Here is a 23534-nt window from a genome sequence, read left to right as displayed (position 1 = left end):
TTAAAAATACACCTATGTGTGCACATGCACATGCATGTCGTGCACACACAAAAGCTGTAACTGCTATAAGGTCAGATATGTATATTCACTCTTTTCCTGGAGATTGTGTTTTGTGAACTCATCTATGCACTTAAAAAAGAGGTTTGAAACATTCTACATCCAGAATTTCTACGTATTTTGTCATGAGAAGATTTACAGGATATTTCATATAAATTATTGTCTGAAAAAACTTCTTATGTAGTAATAAGTAAGAAAGTCCAGAGAGACAATGAGTCTTACAAAAGTAGTTTAATTTTCTGAGACAGGAAATGGGTGGAGGAAGAGAAAAAGGCACTCCTGACCATTAAATAGCACCAATAAAGAATCCATAACAGCAAAGAGTGAAGCATTGGCTTCCATGATTGACAAGAAAATCACTGACCCAATCAGAGAAAATTGTTGGATAAAGGGGCACAGAAGTAAGAGAAGAAGGGTGCTGGATTGTGTTTTCTGGGAGATGATAGGAATTTTCTATTAAAGATCTATATCAGATTGTTTTGAAAGAAGTAAACAGTACATGAGACTTTAAGAGTCGGCCTAGATTTCCAGTTCCACGGGGAAAGAGACATAAGATAAAAAGCTCAACAATTTTAAAATGAAAGTTCGTTTAACCAAAGGAGATAGATATAATAGAGCTCACAGTTGACTTCTGAAGCCCAAAAGGAGACTGAACCCTCTGATAGAATTTGACATTGAACAAGCATTGACAGATGAGCCTCCACAAGCACTTCTGACAAGATATAGTTCCCTCAGGCTGTGGACAAACCTAGAAGTGGGCGACTGACAGCCTGCAGCACACACACCAATTTATTCTACCTTGTCCGAATTTTATGATTACAAATCAGTTTTCTTTGATGTGCCCCATTTTTCACTGCAGCATCTTCGTCTCAGCGCCTTTATCAGTTGTAACTTCATCAGAGCATTTGAGTGCACCATTTACAAAATTGCTTTCTGCTGGAAGTTAGAGAGTACAAAGCAGTGTGATTCTTCGGAACAAAGGGGGAGAAAGAAGCACTACCTGGAGACTCCAGCCAGATGGCTTTCATTTTTCTAACAAAACACCCCTGTGAAGTGTTTTGCCAATAATTTCTTTTATGCATTACAGTAAGATAAAATTACCATTGAGTTGATAATGCATGCAGGTTTTCTCCATAGGTGGAAAAAGAGAAGAAAGCAAAGACCTTTGATATAATGTAAAAATTTCAGTGCAGTACTCAGATGCATGGGGAAGCATTTGAATATGCAGAATATCCACATGACAGCTTCTTTTTCAAATCCTCCAGCTCAAGATATACTCAGTTATTCCCATTGCAAATGAGAAATCAGTTCTCTTTATAGGCTACTCTATTTTATGCCCTTCTTGTCTGTGTTCTCAAGCTCCCCTTATAGTAGAGAACTGGCAAATCCTTTAATTTCTAGAAATTACCTGCACTATCTGTTCAGCTTTGGCATCCTAGCTTCTGTTTGCAAAATGACTTGTGTTATTCTGTTGTCCCACACATTAATGTAATGCTAATCACCACAGCATGATCAGCTCCAATGGCTTTTTTCACAATTACAACCGGTGAATAATCCATAACCCATGAATAAGTAATCTGGTAAATATTATTTATGAAAGCAACATCGTGTCCTTAAAGTCACAGATTTCCCCAGCTATCAATCACAGCAAACAGAGGTTGGCATTTGCTGTAGCTTCTGCTATGCCTCAAAGGTCAGATGTCTGCAACCAGACCAGCCACTCTGTGATCTAATCTAACTATGCCACTAAGCCACTAGTCCAGAGCTTTTTTTTTTCTTCATTCTTCAAACCAACAAAGTGAGATTAGGTTACAATTTTCGACTGGGCTAAAAGAGTTCAATAAATGTCATACTTTCCTTGAAGTATGTCTGCAGAAGCACCAGGTGCAATTCTCCTAACTACTAATTACTTCAAATTGCAAATATTTGGTTTAAAAGCTGAATCAAGGCCATTTTTATTATATTTCAGGGCCACTTCACATAACAAATTATCCTACTTTAACACAGAATAAACACCTGTCACACTTGGGAATCTACCAAATCTCATCCTCCCTTTTAAAAACGTGGGCCACATAATTTGTTTAAGGAAGAAAAACAAAGATCCAGCTGCCCCCATAGAAAGTTTCTGCCCACATGAGTGCTAACTCCCAAGAATCTTAGATTGAATGGGCAGCTAACCCTTTCCTGAATCTGCTTTATATCCAGTCCAGTGAACAGGAAACGGATGACAGTTGGTGAATTCCATTAGCCTCGCAGTGACCAGAAGAAGCAGCATAGTGCCCACCTCTGCTTAGAGGATCAAGTGATTTACTGACATAGCTACCCTAGTTCTGCAGTTTCTCCTCTTTTTCATTTATTTATTTTTGTCAGTTCAGGCAGATGGATCGAAGTCTCAGAACCCTTGTGCCACTCAAATGAGAGCCCTACTAGACCCAATATGTAAATGAATCTCCTCTCCTTCACCAATGCTTGTTTTTCTTCTCATTAGAAAATAAAGCTGAGTTGAGCTGGGTGGTTAAATTAACCCCTCTCCTCTGGTTTTTACCAGTAAGGATGTGTGCATAACCTATGGTATCTTTCATCTGTAAGTGTTCTCCTGCTTTCTTCTCTCTCCACTATCAGATTTTATGTAAACATTTTTTTTCAGAAGAATCAATATTTCAAAATGTTTTCCTTGCTTCACAGCCCTCTCCCATCCCTTATATTCCACCCCACCCCTCAGCAACCTTTTCATCAGGTGCTGCAATTTAAGTATAGGTATATGGCGGGTAGAGTAGAGCAAGGGTGTGGGTTGGAACTAGGGTCAATGGCTCTCCTGTGCCTGCATTCTTAGGTGAGCTGGCATAACACATCTTTGCCTGGTTATACAGACACAAGTACATGGCTTGTTTTAAATAGTCAATGCCTTTTCTTGATCCACACATTATAAATAAACCGAATGCCTCCCTCTCATGATATTCCCTGGGATTTCTCTAAACTCCTTTTTTTTCCACTGTAAGGACTGGATCTTAAATAGCATGTTCCATAAAAATTTAGAGAATTGATTTCAGTAAAACTCATACCCATCAGTTCAAATGTCACCTCTGATCTTTAAAAAATATCATCATGATGAAGAATTTTGCTTTACTGCCATGGCCATTCCAGCCCAAAGTTTGAGTGGTCATCCTTGAGATTTTGTGGCTGGGATTAGGGTCTAGTACTGCATACTGCTGGCTACTCTCTCTCCAGCCTGTCAGGCTAGGGCCCTGCTGCTGCGTCAGCTCTACCCTGGCTCTCCCCAGCCAACAAAACCTCAGAGTTCTGTTACTCTCATCCATCCAATCCCTGGTCTGGGCTGTCCCTTGCATCCTGCATTAGGAGCAGTTCTACCCACCTCTGTCACATCACCTGACCATACCCCTGTATTCCTTCTCAGAAATAGGCAGGAATTTTCTCTCTGTCAATTCAGTCACACAAAACCTGGAATTTCTCACAAGAACTCAACTCAGACTCTCTTCCTGTCTCCTGGGACTTGAACCAAATGTACTTCCATGGTCAAGTCCTCAGGCCTGGATACATGCATTAATGGTAAATAAAAGAATCAGGTTGCTTTTTCTTATAAAGTCTGACTTCTAAGAGTTGTGTCTTACTGTAAAATCTAAATTTGAATTTCAGGAGCATTAGTTCCTGAAGTTAAAACTTCCTTCTGTTTCTTATTGGCTTTTCTTTTTATCTTGTTCTCTCCTATCCCATCCTACTCCCTCAACAGACATCCCCTCTCTTCACGTATTTACCTTGCAACAGTCTTCCCAAGGCAAAAAAAGAAAAATGCTCTCCAGAATCCTGAGAGGGAAGGCAAAACAGAAAGCATACAGATTTTAAAATTGTTACCCTCACAAGTACAAGGAGACACATCCAACCTGTAGCTCAGTTATACTGCCAGTGATCTATGTATGATTTACTCCTGTGTTTCCCTCAGATTCTCTTAGTGGCTTGAGCCACATCTATACATCTTCTTTCTCTTACATCATTCCTGACACCATAAACCATCTTCTTTCCTCTTCTTTCTCTCTTTCCCACCCTCTGGGATATTTCCTGTGTCTAACTCCTTTCGTCAACCTTCTTCTCCATTATATATTCCTGTAACTAGGAATAAAGATTTTCATTTTTAAGACCTTTGGACTTATTTCTTCCCCTAAGTCCTTCTGAAATACCTAAAGAATGTTTAATGCTGTTATTCAGGAAGTCTTATGTTATAGTTTTGATGTGAAGTGTCCCCAAAAAGTTCATGTGTGAGACAATGCAAGAAGGTTAACAGGAGAAATGATTGGGTTATGAGATCCTTGATCCAGTCAGCAAATTAATCCCTTGATGAGGTTAACTGGAGAATGAAGGAAGATAGGGTGTGACAGAGGAGGTGAGCATTGGGGGGGGTGTGGCTATGGGGTATATATTTTGTATCTGGAGAGTGGAAGCTCCCTCTATTTCCTGGCCATCATGTGAGCTGCTTTCCTGCACCGCACTCTTCTGCCATGATGTTCAGCCTCACGGCAAACCCTGAAGAATGGAACTGGCTATCTGTGGACTGAGACCCCTGAGACTGTGAGTCCCCAAGTAAACTTTTCCTCCTTTAAAATTGTTCTGGTTGGGTCTTTTAGTCACAGCAGTGAAAAATGAAAACTGTTAGAACCTATGTAGGGGTATCAATATTTATTTGAGGCCCAAAGGAAGAAAACTCTCCTAGCAAGAAGACACTCCAACCATGGAAATGAAGAACCCAAGATTGGCTAGAGAAGCCAGCTAAAGAATAATGTTCAGATAAGAGAGCAAGAGAGCAATGGTGTGCTACAACACCGTCTCTAATAATAACAATCTGCAATTTTCAGTGAGTAGTTTGTAGTTTCCCAGTGAGACAGACAGCTAGGGTTTTGCAGCACTACTGAAACAAAACCCTCTATAATGACTGCATTTCAAAATGAACAGCTATTTACAAATCCGATTGACTGGAGACAATTTGCAACCAGTAAGAAGTACCCTGAAAGAAAACAGAAAGACAAACTCCACCACTGTTTATTGAGTGCTTACCATGTGTTGAGCAAAATGCTATGTACTATACAATCATTGTCTTAATTTTCACACCCAACCCTATGAAATAGAGTATTATTTTATCATCTCACACAAGAGGAAACTGAGGTCCAAAGAGGCTAAGTTGCCCAAAATTACACAGCTTTTAAATGACAAAATCCAAGAGGTTTTTACATAAGTTGGCCCAGAATCAAGTGAGACAAGAAGAAAGCCCAGGATTATGGGGGAAGGTGGATATGCTGGATTTGGATAACCAAGGAGATGAAAAATCCAAAACAGATCCTTCCCTCGTATGCCTGTGTAAAGACAATCATCCAATACTTAACACGAAAAAACAGAGTATTGACATCAAAGCCCCACTCAATAGCATATGCAGCTGTGTATATATTTATGCTTTTAAAATGTATAATAAAATGCATATCAATTGCTATTCAGTGGGTGAATTCATTCTGAAAGAATTATTTTCATATCTTAATAAAATTAGATGTTAAAGAACCCCTTTAGCTATTATCAGTTCTAGATACATAAATATCTCATTCAATGTTCTGATAGAAAAAAACAGAAAGCCAGATAAATAGTTCCCTTATTATAAAATTATATCTTATGTGTTATTTTACTGGGTATGCCAATTAATATTCTTTCTCTCATTTTGTGTTGTAAAATACCATCTGATATTATTCTAAAAGAGACAAAGGTTTTTGCCTTTATTCATTTTAAATCATATGTTAACACTTTCTCATGTTCAAACAAGAGATCTTTTTTATCCTCTATGTATTCTTTGCAAAGTATTCTACTGCCTACGAAATTCTTTCAATTTTGCCAAAGCATGATTAGAAAGAGCAATTGTTTCATAGCCTCAGTTCTTTTTAGTCCATAATCCTATTAATTCTTTGGTCCGCTTCCTTTTCTGTGAATATTTATACTTCAAAGTAGTTAGCACACATCCTAAATAAATACCTTTAAATTCTTTCCTCTCTCAGTTTGATTAGAAAAAAGGATGGCACTGTTACATTGTAAACTCCTTGATTGTAGTAACCACAAATAACCAGACTTAGTGGTGTCTGGCAGAATGCTGAGTGCATAAAGATAATTCGAAAATATTTGTTGTCAGAATTTTGGCTACAGCTATACTTAATACCAATAATAATAGTAGCAATAGTAATTAATGTTTCCTGAGTGAAAATAACAAATGTGTTGGCATTGCTCAAATATCAGTATCTCTCTTCATCTCAGCCCAGAAGGTAGGGAGAGACTAACAAGGGGATCCAAGGTCAATTTTAATGAAAACAACAACAAAAAAAAGTTGCAGGATTTCAAATTCTGGCAAGTAAGCGTGTAATGCAGGCCACAGAGAAGAAAGATCCCAGTGCAATTATTATTCACATCTAAGTTAAGATCTTTACACCTGAAGATCTTTACAAAATATGGAAGAAATTCACTGCTCTTTTGAGATTCATCCCAAGAGCAATGCTTCAGCAATAGTCAAGAGAGGACAGACTGGATTAGAAAGCTTCACTACTTAGCACACAGCCAGGGGATCTCTGCACTTTAAGCAGTGAGTTAAAAGGGTCCTATCTAAACACTACCTGGTATAATTTTGTCTTCCTATTCAGTGCTTCAACAGTTTGCCTGCATCAGATTCTTCTGGAGGACTTTCTAGAACACAGATTGCTGACTTCCTTTCTCCTCCCACCTGACCAAGATTCTGTCCTTCACCACTCTGGGACCAAGGCCCTCTGAAATCTCTTCTTACTGAAGCTCTGACTTTTAGATTTCTGGTATTTATCATTGAATGTCCATTTTAGCAAGCTGGACTGGTTTAGCTAGAATCTTCTGCCCTTGTTACTTGATACTCATCCTCCACTATCCCCAGCTGATGTCTGATCACTCCAGCCTGCCTTAAGGAAGAATCTGGTTAAGTCCATTTAGCCAGAATCTTCTCTTACACCTAATGTTTCCTCTCAGTATGACCCTATTCCAACCCCATCTTGCTCCTTAGCTGTCAATTCCCACTTGTTGTTGTATTTGGAGTTGAGCCCAATCTTTCTCTCCTGAGGCAAACCCCCCCCATTGTGGAACTCTCCTTTGAAGAAATCTGCCTTACTGTCTTTGACAAGTGTCATAAACAAGAGTTATAAAATTTTTCTCTAACACATCCTACCAAGTTCCTGACTAGGTAGAGATGGAGTGAACTCCATGAATTTTCATTTGTAACAAGTTCCCAGAAATGCTGATACTGATGAGTAGGAAGCACTGTCTGAGATCTGCTGCTCCTGTCTACATTCTCTAAAGTTCTCTTCCCCTCTACACAGTGCTCTTGAATTGTTAAGGAGCTGTTGCATTTTACTGGACCGACAGAGTGGTAGGTAAGGAAAGGTACACAAGGAAATTGGCAGTAGCAAAGTTGACATTTCATAAGAGCCGTCGCTGCAAAGTACAGACACAGTTTAATCAGGGCCATAATTGGTACACTGCATAAGGATTTTCATTTTCTCTGCTGCATCTCATTTTACTCTGAAGAGGCATTTACTGCAGATAGTTTTGAAAGGAAAATTTTTGTAATTAGAGAATACTTTATAAATGTAATCAATTTTGACATATGGGAATGCTTTTCTAGAAATCAAAATGTATATGGCCATCAACATACAAATATCCCAGAAACAAACATTATGCAATTTACAAAGTATTCATTAATATTCTAGCATACTATTTCTAGCATCTCATTCAGAAATGAGTTGATACTTTCTCTGTGAAGATTCAGTGTTCCTATTACTGAAACAACCCAAATATAACAGAGTAGTCGGTACAACATGTCTTCCTCATTCTGCTCCTAAGTACATAAATAACCAAATAGTATTCATTAAGTTTGCAAATGGCATCAAGCTGGGAGAGAAATTACCACAAAGGAGAGAAAAAAATTTAAATACTGCATGACCTTGATAATTTGGAGCAAAGGAGAGAAATTATAACAAACATTATCAAAGAGAAGTACTACATTTAAGGAGAAAATCCAAATTGCAAAATAAAAGGAAAGTCATTATACATGCAAATTTACCACTTAGTTGTTCATTTAGACCCTAATTAATTATTGAGCACCTATTATGTGCCAGGCTCTGGGGACAGAGTGATGAATAAAAGAGACATTGTCCCTCACTCATGGAGCTCACAGAAAAGAGGGGAGAGAGGCCTTAAATAAGAAAGTAAACAAATAAAGATGCAATTTCTAATTGTGATACATGCTTTGAAGAAAGAACAGGATAATGTGAAAAAGAACAACTTGGTATGTGAGAGAAGGAAATATTTAGGTAGAGTGGTGAGAGCGCCTCTCTGAGGAGGTGATGACAGCTGGAACATATAAGCAGTCCTGCAGACAGTCCCCAGGCAGGGAAGGTCTTGGTGGTGGCTTGAGCATAGTGAACAAGAGAGAGGGGAGAGAGATGAGGTGGGAGAGAAGGCACCAGAGGTAAACATGCCTCAGAAAATAATAATGTTTTAAAGCAGGGTCAGAAAGTTCTTCTGCAAAGGCTCAGATATGATGTAGTTCAGGCTTTTGTGGGTCATAAGGTCTCTGTCACAACTACTTAATTCTGTGGCTGCAGCACACCCAAAGCAGCCATAGAAAATACTTAGAACAATGCATGTGGCTGTGTTCCAATAACACTTTACAAAATAAGGCAGTCGGTGGACTTGGCCTGCAAGCCAAATTCTTTCAGTCGCCAACCTCTGAAAGAATAAAACCAGGCATGACACTGTACCAGGAAACATACGTAGGAGGAGGAAATTCATCTTGCAAATGAGTCAGCAGTAGTCAGATATCATAGAATAAAATGTCTTCCTTGGGCTCCACACTTGGTGGGACATGATGAAACAAGGAGAGGTTCTAAAATAGTGATGATGACGATGGCTTTGGAAAAATGACCAGAGGAAAAGCTTAAAGCTAGCTGGGTGTGGTGCAGATCCTCGTAATCCCAGTGACTGGGGAGCCCGAAGCAGGAGGATTGCAAGTTTGAGGCCAGCCTTTAGCAACTTAGCAAGGCCCTAAGCAACTTAGTGAGACCCTGTCTCAAAATAAAAAATAAAAGGGCTGGGGATGTGGCTCAGTGGTTAAGCGCTTTTGGGTTCCATCCACAGAACCACCCCACCCCCCAAAAAAGTTTAAAGTTGATCTATTCAACTTAAACAACAGAGAAATGGTGATAAAATCATTTTCACAGATTTGAAATGTTATTTTTCTGAAGCTGGATCTGACTACATGTTCACTGAGTGGAAAGACAAGGGAATCAAAGGTTAAGAGGGAAAAGGTATAAGAAGGAGGGAATTAGGTGAATATAATGACCTGTCAAGGCAAACTCCCATGAACAACAGTCCCACTGACACTCTTCCTTGACTCCAAAACAGACACATCTATCCAGAATTAAAAGATAGTTTAATCTATGTGTGTTAGATTTACGAAGGAATGCCATGTTGTATACCATTTTCAAGTGGTGCTCATAATAATCCTCCTTTGAGCACATTTTCTTTTTTTAAAAGATGCCAATACATATTGATCAATTCTTAATGACCAGGTATGTTACATGGTTTACATGCAATGTCTTATTTACTCTTCACAATCTTCCGTCAATACCACCCCCATCCTTATATAACTCAAATTTGGCTCATTGCTATTTTTATCCTCATTTCACAGATATTAAAATATGTACCCAAAGCCAAATAGTTAATAAATGGGTAGAGCTAATTAATTCTTTTTAAGTGAAGCAACTGGAGGAAGAGCTGTATTTATACTTTTCAAAATTGCACTGAGTAATATAAATCAGGAGATCTACACTTTTTTTTTTTTTTTTTAACCAGGGATTGAACTCAGGGACACTTGACCACTGAATGACAACTATTTTTGCATTGTATTTTGAGACAGGGTCCACTGAGCTGCTTAGAACCTCACTAAATTGCTGAGGCTGGCTTTGAACTTGAGATCCTCCTGCCTCAGCCTTCAGAGCTGCTGGGATTACAGGCATGGGCCACTGCACCCAGCCTCCACTTTTTTTATTAAAAAGATCAAAGGTTAGCATATGCACTTTTGACTACAGCCAACATAGCTCATCCACATCTCTTTATACATTTCTAGATCAATGATTTGCACTGATTGTCTATGTGTGTGAAAATTACGTGTAGGGGCCCTTTACAACTCTAAGATGTGGATTCATTGTTCTAAACTCTCCTAACATGTTTTGTAGTAACTAGGGTCTTACATTCTTAAAAAATAGAAAGCATAATTGTTTTATCATCTCTCTGATACTTCCAATATCTGAAGTATTGGTAGATCCATTTCTGCTTATTCTATTGGCTCCGACTCTCCTGTCTTATTTCCTTGGGAGCTTAAACTTTTTTTATATTCCCTATGGGCTGCTCATTTTCTTTAGAAAATTAATTGTGAGAATTCTTTGAGGCCTAAGATGAATGTGTGGTCCTCCAGAGAGGACTCAAATTCACTTCTCTCAAGTGCAGGGAGACAGCCACTTTAGACAAAAATCACAGCCCAAGGTTCTACCGGGCCAAAAATCTCGGAAATTGGGCTACAAATAAATATAAACTTATTGTTACATCTCAGGATCATTGTCCCTCCTTCCACCACCCCTATTTAGTGCCAAATTAAATATCCTTGTGTTCTCTTGAGGACAGCTTAAGGTGAATTTTTTTTTTCCTGGCTTACCCTACTCTTTGAGGTCCCAGCATTACAAGTAGAAGGGTCTCCCATAAGATGTTCCACATGGGGAAGGCCCCAGTTTGGGCTTTTTCTCCACCCCTTCCAGGCCAGCTGGACAAGCCAATTAGTATTGGTGATGGTTCTCAAGCTTCAGAGCTTTATTTACTTAACTCTCTGTGTTCCACCTTCAATTCAGTTTGGTTTAATAATTCCGTTATTGTGTCAGTTCCTTAATACTCTTTTAAAAAGAACTTTTAAATATTTTGTAGCACTTTAGGTTGTTTTGTAGTAAAGAATTAAGCTTATGGGGCTGAGGTTGTAGCCCAGTGGTAGAGTTCTTGTCTAGCATGCATGAGACCCTGGATTCCATCCCTAGCACTGGAAAGAGAAAAAGAGAAGAAATAACTATATTCAAAGAGCTGTCTGGCCTTTGCTCTTGATACCCGGGAGTGATCTCTAGGCTTTTGGAATGTACTCCTGATAAAAGTGTCCTTGTTTACTTAAGGACCCAGGCTACACCCATAGTCTAATGATGTAATTTTGAGGGAAGGGCTCTGAGTTACTTGGTATCAGCTTGATATAGAATAAAAATCAGCCCCATGAGATCAACCATGTCTAAGTGACCAAACCCCAATACAATCTCTGGACACCAGGGTTCAGGTGAACTTCTCTGGTTGGGCATACTCTACACATATTGTCACATCATTGCTATGAGAAGTTAGCCCTGTCCATGATTCAACTGGGAAAGGACATCAGAAACTCCACACTTGGAAGTTCTCTGGACTATGTCTTGTGTATTTTTGCCATTGACAGATTTTAATCTGTATCATCTCAGTGTAATAAACCATAACTGTGAGTACAACTGCATTCAGCAAGTTCTGTGAGTCCTTCCAGCAAGTAATCAAGCCTGTGGGTATCCTGGGGGTCTGCCAACTTGCAACAGGTGTCAGAACCGCAGGAGTCTTGGGGACTTTCCTACCTCTGCAGTTATTCTCAGGGGACAGTGGTTGATTTCAGCAGGAAGGTCATTCCATTACCTACCCAGCCATATAATTAGAAATGTAAGAGTAACTACAAATTACAACATTTTCCTGCCTTTAGTCTGTGTTACATACACAACTATTGTAACTGAGTTGAACAGTACAACTAAACTAATTTTAATCAGATGCTGAGTAGATGGTTTTAAACATGACAAATGTCATCATATGTGAAAGTATGCACAAATGTAACATAAATCATATGACTCTGTATATAAATACAACTAACAAAATAGCACTGGTCAAGAGATGGGGATTATATGTGTAGTTCTGATTTGGTTGCTTTCTAGCAAAGTCAACCATGGTGATTCACTTACCTTCGTTACAGTGACCTAGGTCAAAGGTTTTCAGTGGGGGAAAATTACCTGCCAGAGGCCTTTCTTGAGATTGAATGGAATACTTTGGGTTGCCATAACATTTGGGTGTGAGTTAGCATTTAAAGGAAGCTAGGGAAACTGAATGCTTCACAAGACATGGTACAGCATGACCCAACAGAGATTTGTTCTACATCCCACGCAATTTTGGGGTTTTGTTCAGACATTCATTTTTCCAAACAGATGAAACATCTGTTTATAATTATCTGAGCCTAGAACCTAACTCTAATATAACAACAAATTTTTGCATGATTTCAATATACATGAAAATTTTCAGATTTATACCCGCCATGTAAATTGAGGACAAATTGCACCTTGTTTGCTTTGGCATTTCCCCAGCGATGCAGCTTGTGTGCGTGAGTCACTGAGACTACCCACCTGCGTGAATCTGCATGTGTGGCTGATGTATCCTTGGTGCAAACACAGACAACTCCTCAAGGTCTTCTAGTGTAGTCCCAAACCAAGTATTTACATCCAGAAATATAGCTTATTAGAAGTCATTATTTAGCTTCCCCTCTGTATAGTAGTTAGTACATTATGATTTTATAAAGCCATGTGTGATGTAGGTTATGATATCTCTGGAATTCATCTTTTTAAAAAGTCAGATATATTTCTTCTATCTAACTGAAGCTTTGTATGCTTTGACTATCATCAGTTTGACTACTCTTTTGAGATCAGTTGCACAATGTGGTGAACATGGATAATGATATAGTTTAGATCTGGAATTTCTCCCCAAAGTTTATATATTGAAGACTTGGCCCCAATGCAGCAATATTCAGAGGTGGGACTTTTGGGGAAGTGATTGGATCATGATGGTTCTGATCTCATTAATAGATTATAAATGGATGAATACAAAATTGAATGGATTATTGGGAGGTGGTGGGCACTGTAGTAGATGGTACCTAGTTAACAGGAGTAGGTCCTTGGGGGTATGCCCTTGGGGACTATGTCTTGTCCCTAGCTTCTTCCTATCTGTCTACTTCTTAGCTGCCATGAGGTAAGTAGCTTTTCTCTGCCACCCTTCTACTGGTGATCTTTTTTACCTCACCACAGGCCTCAAAGCAATGGAGCCAGCTGACCATGGACTGATACCTTTGAAATCAGGGGCCAAAATAAACCTTTCCTCTTCTCAGTTGGTTTTCTCAGGTATTTTGTCACAGTAACAAAAAGCTGACTAAGCCAGTTAATAATTAAGTATTGTACATTTCAATATTGTGAAGAGAGCACATTTCAAATGTTCCCATAAAAAAATGTTAACTATTTGAGGTGATAGATATGTTAAGTAGCTTGATTCAATCATTCCAGATTGTATTAAAAATCATAACATAACACTTGGGACTTCGTAAATATATGCAACTATAATTTGTCAATATAAAATTAAAACTTTTAAAAATAATATATATGGAATTCATTCTGTGTGTTGTCTTAGTCTTCCATCAAGTTTGGCCCATGCCAATTGTAGACATAACAAAATAATAGGAAATGATGTGGAATACCCTCAGTTTATGAGAAAACATCCCATATTCTTAAAAACATGCCAAGGTAAAGAATTCTGTAAACTCTTCTTGCTTTGTCTCAATACCCTAGTCTGGACATTGTACAGTAAAATCCTTTGGATTTGTTTCTGTGCCACCCTTCTCCAGGAGGCTCCATAACCACTTGCTTCCCAAGGTATGATCTACTGTCAAGGACGATCATTTGGGCCCATTGAGTTCATTTTCAAATGTAGCTTCTGCCCAGGACCAAGTGCTTGTGCCTTCATTTCAGAATCACACTGATGAGTAAGGCAGTGTGCTTCTCTACAAATGTCTTGTAGTCCAATTGGGGAGAAAGTATTAAACTCAGAAGGCCACAGTGTAATACAGAGAATGGAGAATCTGTAGTGTGAGGCATATGGAATATCCTATGGGAGAACTAAGAGGAGGAACTCATTTTATCTGGGAGGATAAAGAAAGGTTTTAAGAGGTGGGATGGAGTTTGACTAGGAGTATTTCAGGCAAGGATGCTTCATTAACAAGATGTGGAGAGGAGGCTGGAAAGCATCAGGTAGGGTTTGGGGAAGTCTGGTGAGTGGGCTCATAAAGGTGATAGCAATGAAGAGATGGGAATGAGATAAGGCTGGAAGGATAGGTGGGGACCTGTCTTGGTTCAGGCTGCTGTAATAGAGTACCAAAGACTGGGCAGCTGCTAAACAACAGAAATATATCACAGTTCTAGAGGCTGAAAGTCCAAGAATATGACAGAATAATTGGGATCTTATGAGGGCCTCTTCTGGGTTGTGCACTGCTTATTTATGTGTCCTCATAAGTGGGAAAAGAGAGAGAGAGGGTTCTCTGGGATCTCTTATAAGGGAGCTAATCCCATTCCTGAAAGTGGTACCTTCTACCTTCATGACCTAATTTCCTCCAAAGTTCTCACCTCCTGATGCCATCCCATTAGAGATTAGGATTTCAAAATATGCATTTGAGAGTACACAGTCATTGTAGGACCCCAAAATGGAGGCCCTTGAAGGCAGCCTGTAGAACCTGGACAGAATGCTGTGGGCAATATGGAAACATGAAGTTTGGAGGAGAGTAAAATGACCATATCTCCAGCTTCTGAAAGTTTTCTAACTGGCCTCTGCAGAATGCACCGTGGACTAGATTGGGATTTCTGTTAGTTGGCGGTTGTACTAACTCAGGTAAGAATATGAGGGTGGGAAGCAGAGTTGCAATAGCTGGGTTACCACAAGAAGGTAGAGGAGAGACCTACAGAGGGGGAGGATTATGACAGGGCACCCATTGACTCCAAGGACCCTGACCTTGGTGCTTGGGTACATCCTGATGATTCTGTAGCTTGGATATCCGCTTCAAGGGGAGCGTTGCTCAGGAAGATGGTAGTAATAATGAGCTTGGTGTTTAGTTGGTGAAGAGAAGTCACTACATTCAGGTGAAGCTTAGAAAAAGTAGCTGAGTGTTGTACTATTTTTCAAAGTATCTGCCACTTCTCTTGCCCTCTCCTCCTCTAAAAAAAAAAAAAAGTTCCTGCTGTCTGTCACAGCTGAAAGGTCATAGGTAGCACCATGGCTAACCTAGAATCACAAACTCTGCCACTCTCTAGCTGTGTGACCCTGGGTGAGTTATTGGATTTCTCTAAACCTCAGTTTCCTCATCTATCAAATAGTGATAGGAATATGTCTTCTATAGAATGTTGTTTTGACAAATAAATGAGTTAGTACCCGGCATATTATAAATGCCTAAAATGTTACCTGTTATTCAACCAGGTTATTTACCATTTCACAAACACACTTGGAACTTTCCCAACTCTAGTAATTTGCTTTGTTACTGTTCTCTGCTTAAGATACTCTTTGCCCCTCACCCCAATCCATCCACCCATGGAATCCATTCCTACCACTCATCTTATTGCCTACACAAGTTTCTGACATCCTACTTACCCTCAATTTTTAGGAGCCAGGGTTTGAATTTGCGATTATCCACATTATTGAAAGTTTGCACTCACACTGGGATGATTAAACAAAGTCTTGGCTGGCTCAGAAAGAGAAATCCAGACTTTATCCTATTACAGAAAATGCTCTGACTCTGTAGGGCTTTCCAAATATGTTTTAATAGAGGGATCATGTAGCAGAGGACCTTGCCAAAACACAGGCTTTATCAGAGTACTAAAAAGGAGAAAATGAAAGCCTGGGAAACCCAAGCAAACTTGGTAATGTCTAATATTTGCTACTGGTTTTTGTAGACAGCTGAATACAGTTTCCTAGTCACCTCTATTATTTTAGATTGCTTTTGGGTAGCATTTTCCCAGGTGCAAAGTGCTACCAGCCATTTCTTCCCACTACCTGCCGCCCACGCTTTGTTTTGGTAAATGTAACTTGCCTGGGAGCTGCAAAAATGCTACTCTGCCCAGCTCTGATGCCAGACTGGAAGAGACATTGTTCTCTGTATAATCAAGATAAAAGTTCAGACGGGCCAATCTGCCTCAAAATATGATTTTAACATTTATTTTAAGTTAATTGAAACAGGAGCTTGATGTCCTTCTTATTACAATATCTTTCTTCAGTTTTAGAACAGGTTCTATAATAATATAATTAAAATAACCTTTATTTATCTATTTTTTTAGCCACAAAGAGGGAACTATAAATTATTCTTACATCTGAGTTTCCTTCAGCACACACAAAAGCCAGTGCTTGCTCTGCCCCAATAAATTAAGGCTTCAACAAGGGCAAAGTAGCTAATCAAAGAATGCAGCTTCCACTCACCAGACAATGAAATTCTGTGTCTGTCATCTTTGGAATTAATAAGAGATAAAGGGCCACTTTATGCAAAGTTTTCAAACCAGGTCAGAAGAAAGTCAGGACACAGAATGGATTTGTAAAACCTGGTCATTCTAATCATCTAAGACTGCATAATCTAACAAAGCTTGAAAGTTCATTTGCATGTTATGCTCATAAATAAATGTCTTCAAACCATTTAAAACAGGACCAAAGACTTAATCATTTTACTTTTGAGAAATATATTTTCAAAAAATTAGTAAATATTTTTGAGCTGGGAATATTTCTTAGAGGAGATAATATTGGAAGCAAACCTCAAAGGATGTAGAACATCTTAACAGAGAAATGTGTAAACATTCTGTAAAAATGGATTGACTCAAATCAATCATAACCCATTGACCCCAATTTTCTCATTTTCTAATATTAAGGCTCCCAATAGAATAATTAATGAAGCAAACGTCTATTGAAACAATTCTCGGCAGCAGGCATTGTATTGAGCACAGGGTTAAGAATATGAAGGAAAAAAAAAAAGTTGGACCTGCCCTTAGGGAGGTATCACCATTTAAAAAGTTCAAATGTTGCTTAATCTTATTACACAAAATAAAACACAAGAATCATTATAAATTGATTCCCAAGTTCATTTGGAAGCTCTCCATGGAAGTTTTGTGTCATGGCAATTTTCTCAGCAAAACAATATCCATCCAGAGAAGATTGTTTCCCAAGATAAGAATGTAGTTGCAAAAATCAATCAAATGTGCTAAACTTTCACCATAACTAACACCATAAACTCTAATTTTATATAATGGCTTGAAAACAAAAAGAAAAAAAATGATTAATGCTCATATTATAGCACTTCTGTAAAGGTAGAATAGGAAAACGTCTAATTATATTTCGAGTCCCAGCTTGAAGCCCAACTGTGCTAAAATCTGGGATTTCTGGCCTAAATCTGTTTACATGCAGGACCAAGATTCTTCCTTGGAGAAACTCACTTGAAAAGAAGACAGAATTCTGCTTACGGGCTTCATTTTAAAAATGGTGTTTCATACTTGAGTGCAAGGTACTCAAAACTTGCCTTCAAGTCTAGCTCCTGGGCTGGGATGAGGACTTCAAATAAAAATTGAAAAGAGTTAACTTTCACTAAAATTCTACAATTACAGACTCTGGGATGCAGGGAAACAACACTGCTTTGGGATCCACTTTACAAAGTGCTATGCAGAATGACCTCCCTTTGAACCCTCCACAGCCTCACTTTGGCTTATCAAAGTTTCTGAGGAAGCTCCTTGGCAGGAAAGGCACCAAATCTCAAGTGGGACACCTTACTGTGGACAGCCCAAAAATGGAGATCACCAGTAACAAATGATGCTGGAGAAAAAGAAGAGAGAAAATGGTGGATGCCATGAAGTAGGGGATAGATATTAGATGGCACATGTATTTCCCCCACAGAGCATCCTGGACAGAATTAGAGAATTTTGCAGGGAGCTGCAGGACTTCAATATTAAGAGTATAAGAACCAGAGTGGTGTGGCTTATTCCTGCTCATCTGATCTCATTTGTTCATGACCTTGTGTTGGAGGGCACTATATAAACGCAGGTTGCTCAAACATTAGGTCTGTTTTCAAACAGCTTCTATTTTTCATATCCTTCATTTTTAAGAATATGCTAAATTATTCTCCAAGACAAAACCTGCTCACTTATCTGAAATTTACTAATATAGTCATCAACTTCTTTCCCATCTGAGGTAGTGTTGCAAAGTACATAATTTTATACTGCAGTGACCCCACAGGGGGGGAGTGAATGGGAAAGTGAAGAATTTAAAGATGAGGGTTTGTTCACTGGGAAAGAACAAACCCTTGTTCTCCTGAGAACCAGTGGCACTGGACAAGGAAAAAGTATTCCTATTACTTCAGGGAATTACATAAAAGGTAAGTTGAACTTCAGTCCAGAGGTCATCTCTTATAGGATGCCTTGTAGGAAACTTTTGGATTGTATCCTTCTCCTCATTTAAAGAATTTTTGCAAAAGATTTTCTGTTCCCAAGAGAAGATTCAGAAGGAACACATTTTAGAATGGTTTTCTTTTTCCGTGTCAGAGCAAAGCCAAGAGAAATTGTAAAAATATGTATACCATTGTGCTTTAAAAGTTCTTCAAAAATAATTAAAACGAGTATAGGAAAAAAAAACTGGCAAAGTTATTTGATCAAGACATACTTTGATAGTTTTTTGGAACTGGAAAGCCACTTCTTGCTTGCAACAATAGGTCTTCCTTTCTTCTCAGTTTACCTTGCACTCTGCTACCAGATTAATATTTCTCTTTTTTAAAAAATATTTTTATTAGTTGTTGATGGACTTTTATTCTATTTATTTATTTCATGCGGTGCTGAGAATCAAACACAGTGCCTCATGCATACTAGGCAAGCACTCTACCACTGAGTCACAATCCCAGCCCCAGATTAATATTTCTAATGTATTTCTATCCATGTTATTATCCTGCTTAAAATCTCAGAAAATAAATCAGTAGGATATGAGGAGAAAAGTTGGCAGAAAGCCACAAATTTATAGAATAATCATCTACCTAAAATATATTATATACCATGTGCTATTATAAACACCACGCATGCATTAAACCATTTAATTCTCAAAAAAATCTTAAGAGAGATGCTGCTTAGTTATTTATTGAGGCAAGGGTGGGGTAGTTTAGAGGGCCTTGCTATGTTTCCCAGGCTGACCTTGAGCTTCTGGAATGCACCACTATGCCTGGCTTTTTGCTGTTTTTTAAAATCTCATTTTAAAGATGAGCTTAAGGAACTTGCTCAAGATTACACAGGTGGTGTTCCAACAGAGGCAATCAGACTACTGAACCCTCCTACTCTTAACCACTGTATCCAAACCCTAAAGCTCAAAAAGCCCCTCTGGGCTACAAAAGAAAATGTATTTCCTGATTATTGTCTTGGTCCCTGAAAAGTCAGAAAGAAAGAGAAAGTTCTCTAGCTTCTTAATAGCCTTCAGTGCTTTCCACAATCTAACAAGAACACTGTCCTACCTTGTCTTTCACTGTCCCATCTCAATTCCTCCAATCTAGCCAAAGAGTCCCCCTATTTCAAAATGTCATTTTTCCTGAGTGTCTCCACCTTCCTGATCTCAGCCATCATTCGAGGTCCACCTAAAATCCTGCCTCATCCAGACCAGGATGTTCACTGGAAAGGATTTCCTTGCCCCACCCCAACTATTGGGGTTCACACTACTGGCCTGGCCTCATCATCTCTGCTGCAAGGGACCTTCATATGTTGCTTCTCTAAATTTTCATTCTGGCCAAAGCCAGTTCTAATGACAGCACAGATTTCAGAGACACCTCAATGACAGTGTCAGGAATGCAACCACCAGATGTTCCACAAGTGGCAGCCTTCATGTAGAGGACCCTCTCAGCTTGCTGGAATCAAGCAAAATACAGATAAATACAAGCACTGCAATCAGCTCTTCAAAATTACTGTGAACTGTTGTCACAGGGTTGAAAAGATGCACAGGAAATGTGTTTTATAACTCAGGTGCTTTTTGTTTCCTCTAGGGATTTCCAACACATTTAAAACTTAATGATGGTTTCTTTACACCTTTAAAAAATATATCTCATTTTCTGTTAATAGCAACAATAAGCCACATCATCTGCCTATGAAAGACAAAGTGCCTGTGCTTGGCCCACTTTGTCTTTGTTTCCTGACCTCATCACTTCTTAGATTGTATTGAATTAAACTGGAAATTTGTTTCAATTTCTTAGTTACTTTATGCACTTAAAGAATTCTTTCTTAACATTGGCACTCAGGCATATAATTATGTGAACAATGTAGAGAATTTATAATGCCCTTTATTGAGTCTATTATTCAGAATATTAGGGTGAGGGAAGAGGAGCTAATATTTTTTGAATAATATTTTTTTCATAAAGGAATGTATACAGCTGTCTCTCCTGCAGGAGATAGTCCACATTGTCCCTTGAATGTGCCTCCGCTTTCCTAAATAAACCTTTCTCTGTCTTTGGGAGTGAAAAAGTAATGTGTAATATTGTGGAAATAAAACTAACAATGAATCTTTTTGATGCTTATGTCAGTATCCTAATGAGGAGAAAGTTTCAAGTGAAGGAATCACACAGGAATCTATACTTAAATATACTCTTAAGCCTTTTTTCGGGGGGGGGGTACCCCTGGGATTGAACCCAGGGGTGCTGGACCACTAAGATACATTCCCCATCCCTTCTTTATGTTGAGATAGAGTCTCACTAAGTTACTGAGGCTGACCTCAAATTTAGAATCTTTCTTTCTCAGTCTCTGGAAACAGTGGGATTACAGGCATCTGCCACCATGCCCAATGTACCCAGAAGTCTTAAAAGAGAGGGCAGGAGTATGCAAGACCAGCACTTAAGTGGCATTGCTTGGAGATAGGTTGGAAGATGTAAAGAGAGGAATAGGTCATAGAGATCCCCCATCCCACAATTACTGGTTCCCTTCATTGGTTTTCAGTGAAAAAATAGAGCAGACACCATTATTTTGGGGGCACGTAGGTTTCTATAATTCCTTTCCCAGCTTATTTCTGCAGTACACCTGCCACAGACTCCTCAGGCCTGCAGGGGGGTAGATAAAGGGTAACTATTTTGAAAGCTCCCAGCTAAGTTTGGGTTCTACCAATAGAGCAGCTAGCAAAGCTAGGCTAACTGTAAAATAAGAAAGGTGGACACTTACAGTGTGTCTTCAAAGGATCCTTCTTTTGTCCATCGGGTGGCCGGCCCAGTAGTCCAATCTGCAACCGTGGGTCCCTTAAACAGGAAACTTGTCTATAGTGACATATGCCCTTGTGGCTCTTGTCTGACCTGTGTCCTGTTTATCTTTGCCTGACCAGAGCTTTGGATCTACCCTCCAACCTTTGTCACTACCCTTACTCCCACCCTGGCACCCGTGGGAAAATCTGGCCTAGGAAAGCCCCTGGTTCTCAGATGGAAAGTGCAAATTCAACACTCCATCACAATAGGAATAAGTTCACACATTTGTTACTTATAGACCCTGGGCAGGGAGAGTGTAATGAGCGTGAAGGGCAATTCTCTGTCCCTGGGTCACTCAGGGCAGGAATGTAGAATTAGGCACAAGTGGATGAGTGATAGGGGGACTAGTAGTATACATAAGAGAATAGGGCATGGATCCCTGAGTTCATGTGCAAATGCGTGAAGAAGTCTGTTTAAAGATGAGAATAGGACAGTAGGAAGCCCAGTCTCCTAGCCAGAGAGATGCCCCTGAGTTCTTATCTCTGGCCACGAGCTGGAGCCATTTGGGTGTGGTGTATTCTTCTAATGCTTCGGCAGCAATTTGAGCTGTCATTCCCATTACAGTAACAAGCCCTGTCCTTCTTGAGTTTAGGAAATGTTCAACCAGAACCCTCAAATGGAAAACTTACTGCTGCTACTGTTTTAAATTAAGTTACCTGCTGATGGTGTTCATGATTTGAGTATATTTAGAAATACTAAAATTTGCAACAAAAACACTAATTAATAGAGCATAAGAATACTAGTACAGGTTGAATGTATTTTAAAATGTTTTCGCAGATTTGTCTGTTCTTAAAACTAGAGAATTTACTTCTTAAAATAACTTATTCCCATGTAACTCCTTCATACTTTTCCTTCTAGATTAAGTAATTCAGGTGATCTCTGATTCAGCAGATGAAATCTTGAAGTATCTCAAGATACAAATAAAGAGAAATTGTCAAATTGAGTTCACACCAAGTGGATTGTGTATTTAAGATTATTTTAAAAATGTGTAGAGCTTTTAGATGAGCAATTAGTGTGAAACAGCTTTCTGATGTGTAAGATAAATGGTGATTCTTTTCTAACCAGAGACTAAGGTGTACCAGTCATCTCTACATCCCTAAATTACAACAAAACATGGGCCCCAATTAATCTTTGTTATACATTAAGCACAAAAACAAATGTACAGAGATAACAATGAGGCTAGCTTTATCTATTATGCACAACTATTTAACGCTGTCAGCACTTTTTATTACAGTAGCTACTGAGCAAGCTTAATTATCAAAGGGGTTGAGTAAGGCCAATTATATCAGACTATTTGGCTTTGCTTGGATCCCTTTCCTGGAATCAATGGAATCACATAAGTTTTGTTAATATTAGTAGGTTCTCACTTAGTAAGGCTACTTTGGGCAAAATTATATAGGCTGTGGTTTTTATGCAATCTATTGGCATTTAATATGTGTAACTCCATAGTCAGTCTTTATAGGATAGAATTATTTTGACCACATATGGGAACTAAGTTAAATATATATATTTAAGTTCCTAGTCTGAAAAAGCACCTTTCTTCACACTTCCTTTACTTTTTCTCCCCTAAGTGTGGTGATTATTTTCGAAGATTATATTAAAACATAGCACTTTATAGTGTAGTACTTCTCCCTCCCCAACCATGGAAGAACCAGTGGAGACCTGTCCAGCTTGAGAACTTCACCATAACAAGGTTTTAAGTCGCATGACAAATGTAAATGCAAGCACAGTAACTATCTGTTCTGTGTGTTGTGACACCCCACCCCCTTATCCCTGCCCCTCAGAGTTTCTCAGTCATTCTACCTCCACTCCCCACACTGTGCCACCACAGAGAGGTTGACTTGGCTCTTCCTAAGACCTCAGAAAGAGGTAAGGTTGACTCAACTTTACTTCAGAAGACAAGATTAGTAAATCAGAATATTCTAGCTAAGTTTCTTGAGCAGAACAAAGTTATTGCTTGAATCACGAGTTCTGTACTATCTAAATCATAAATGTATGTTAATATGGTTATGGACATTTTTTTCTCCAGAGGGAGAAAAACTACCTCTGAAGAAAATTGTTTGTATGCACAGGCTGAACTCTGCTTCACCTAATTTATTCCAATTTCTACCATTAGATAATACAAACTAAACTCTAAGAAGCAGTCACACACGAAGGTGTTCATCATGAATATATTCATTTGTGAAAACAAAAGTACACTAAGACTCACCAAACCTTACTTCTCAGGCCACATCTT

The sequence above is a fragment of the Urocitellus parryii genome, chromosome 8, assembly GCF_045843805.1.
Source record: "Urocitellus parryii isolate mUroPar1 chromosome 8, mUroPar1.hap1, whole genome shotgun sequence".
NCBI classification, from domain to species: Eukaryota; Metazoa; Chordata; class Mammalia; order Rodentia; family Sciuridae; genus Urocitellus; species Urocitellus parryii.
Note: the sequence above shows the minus strand (reverse complement) of the source record.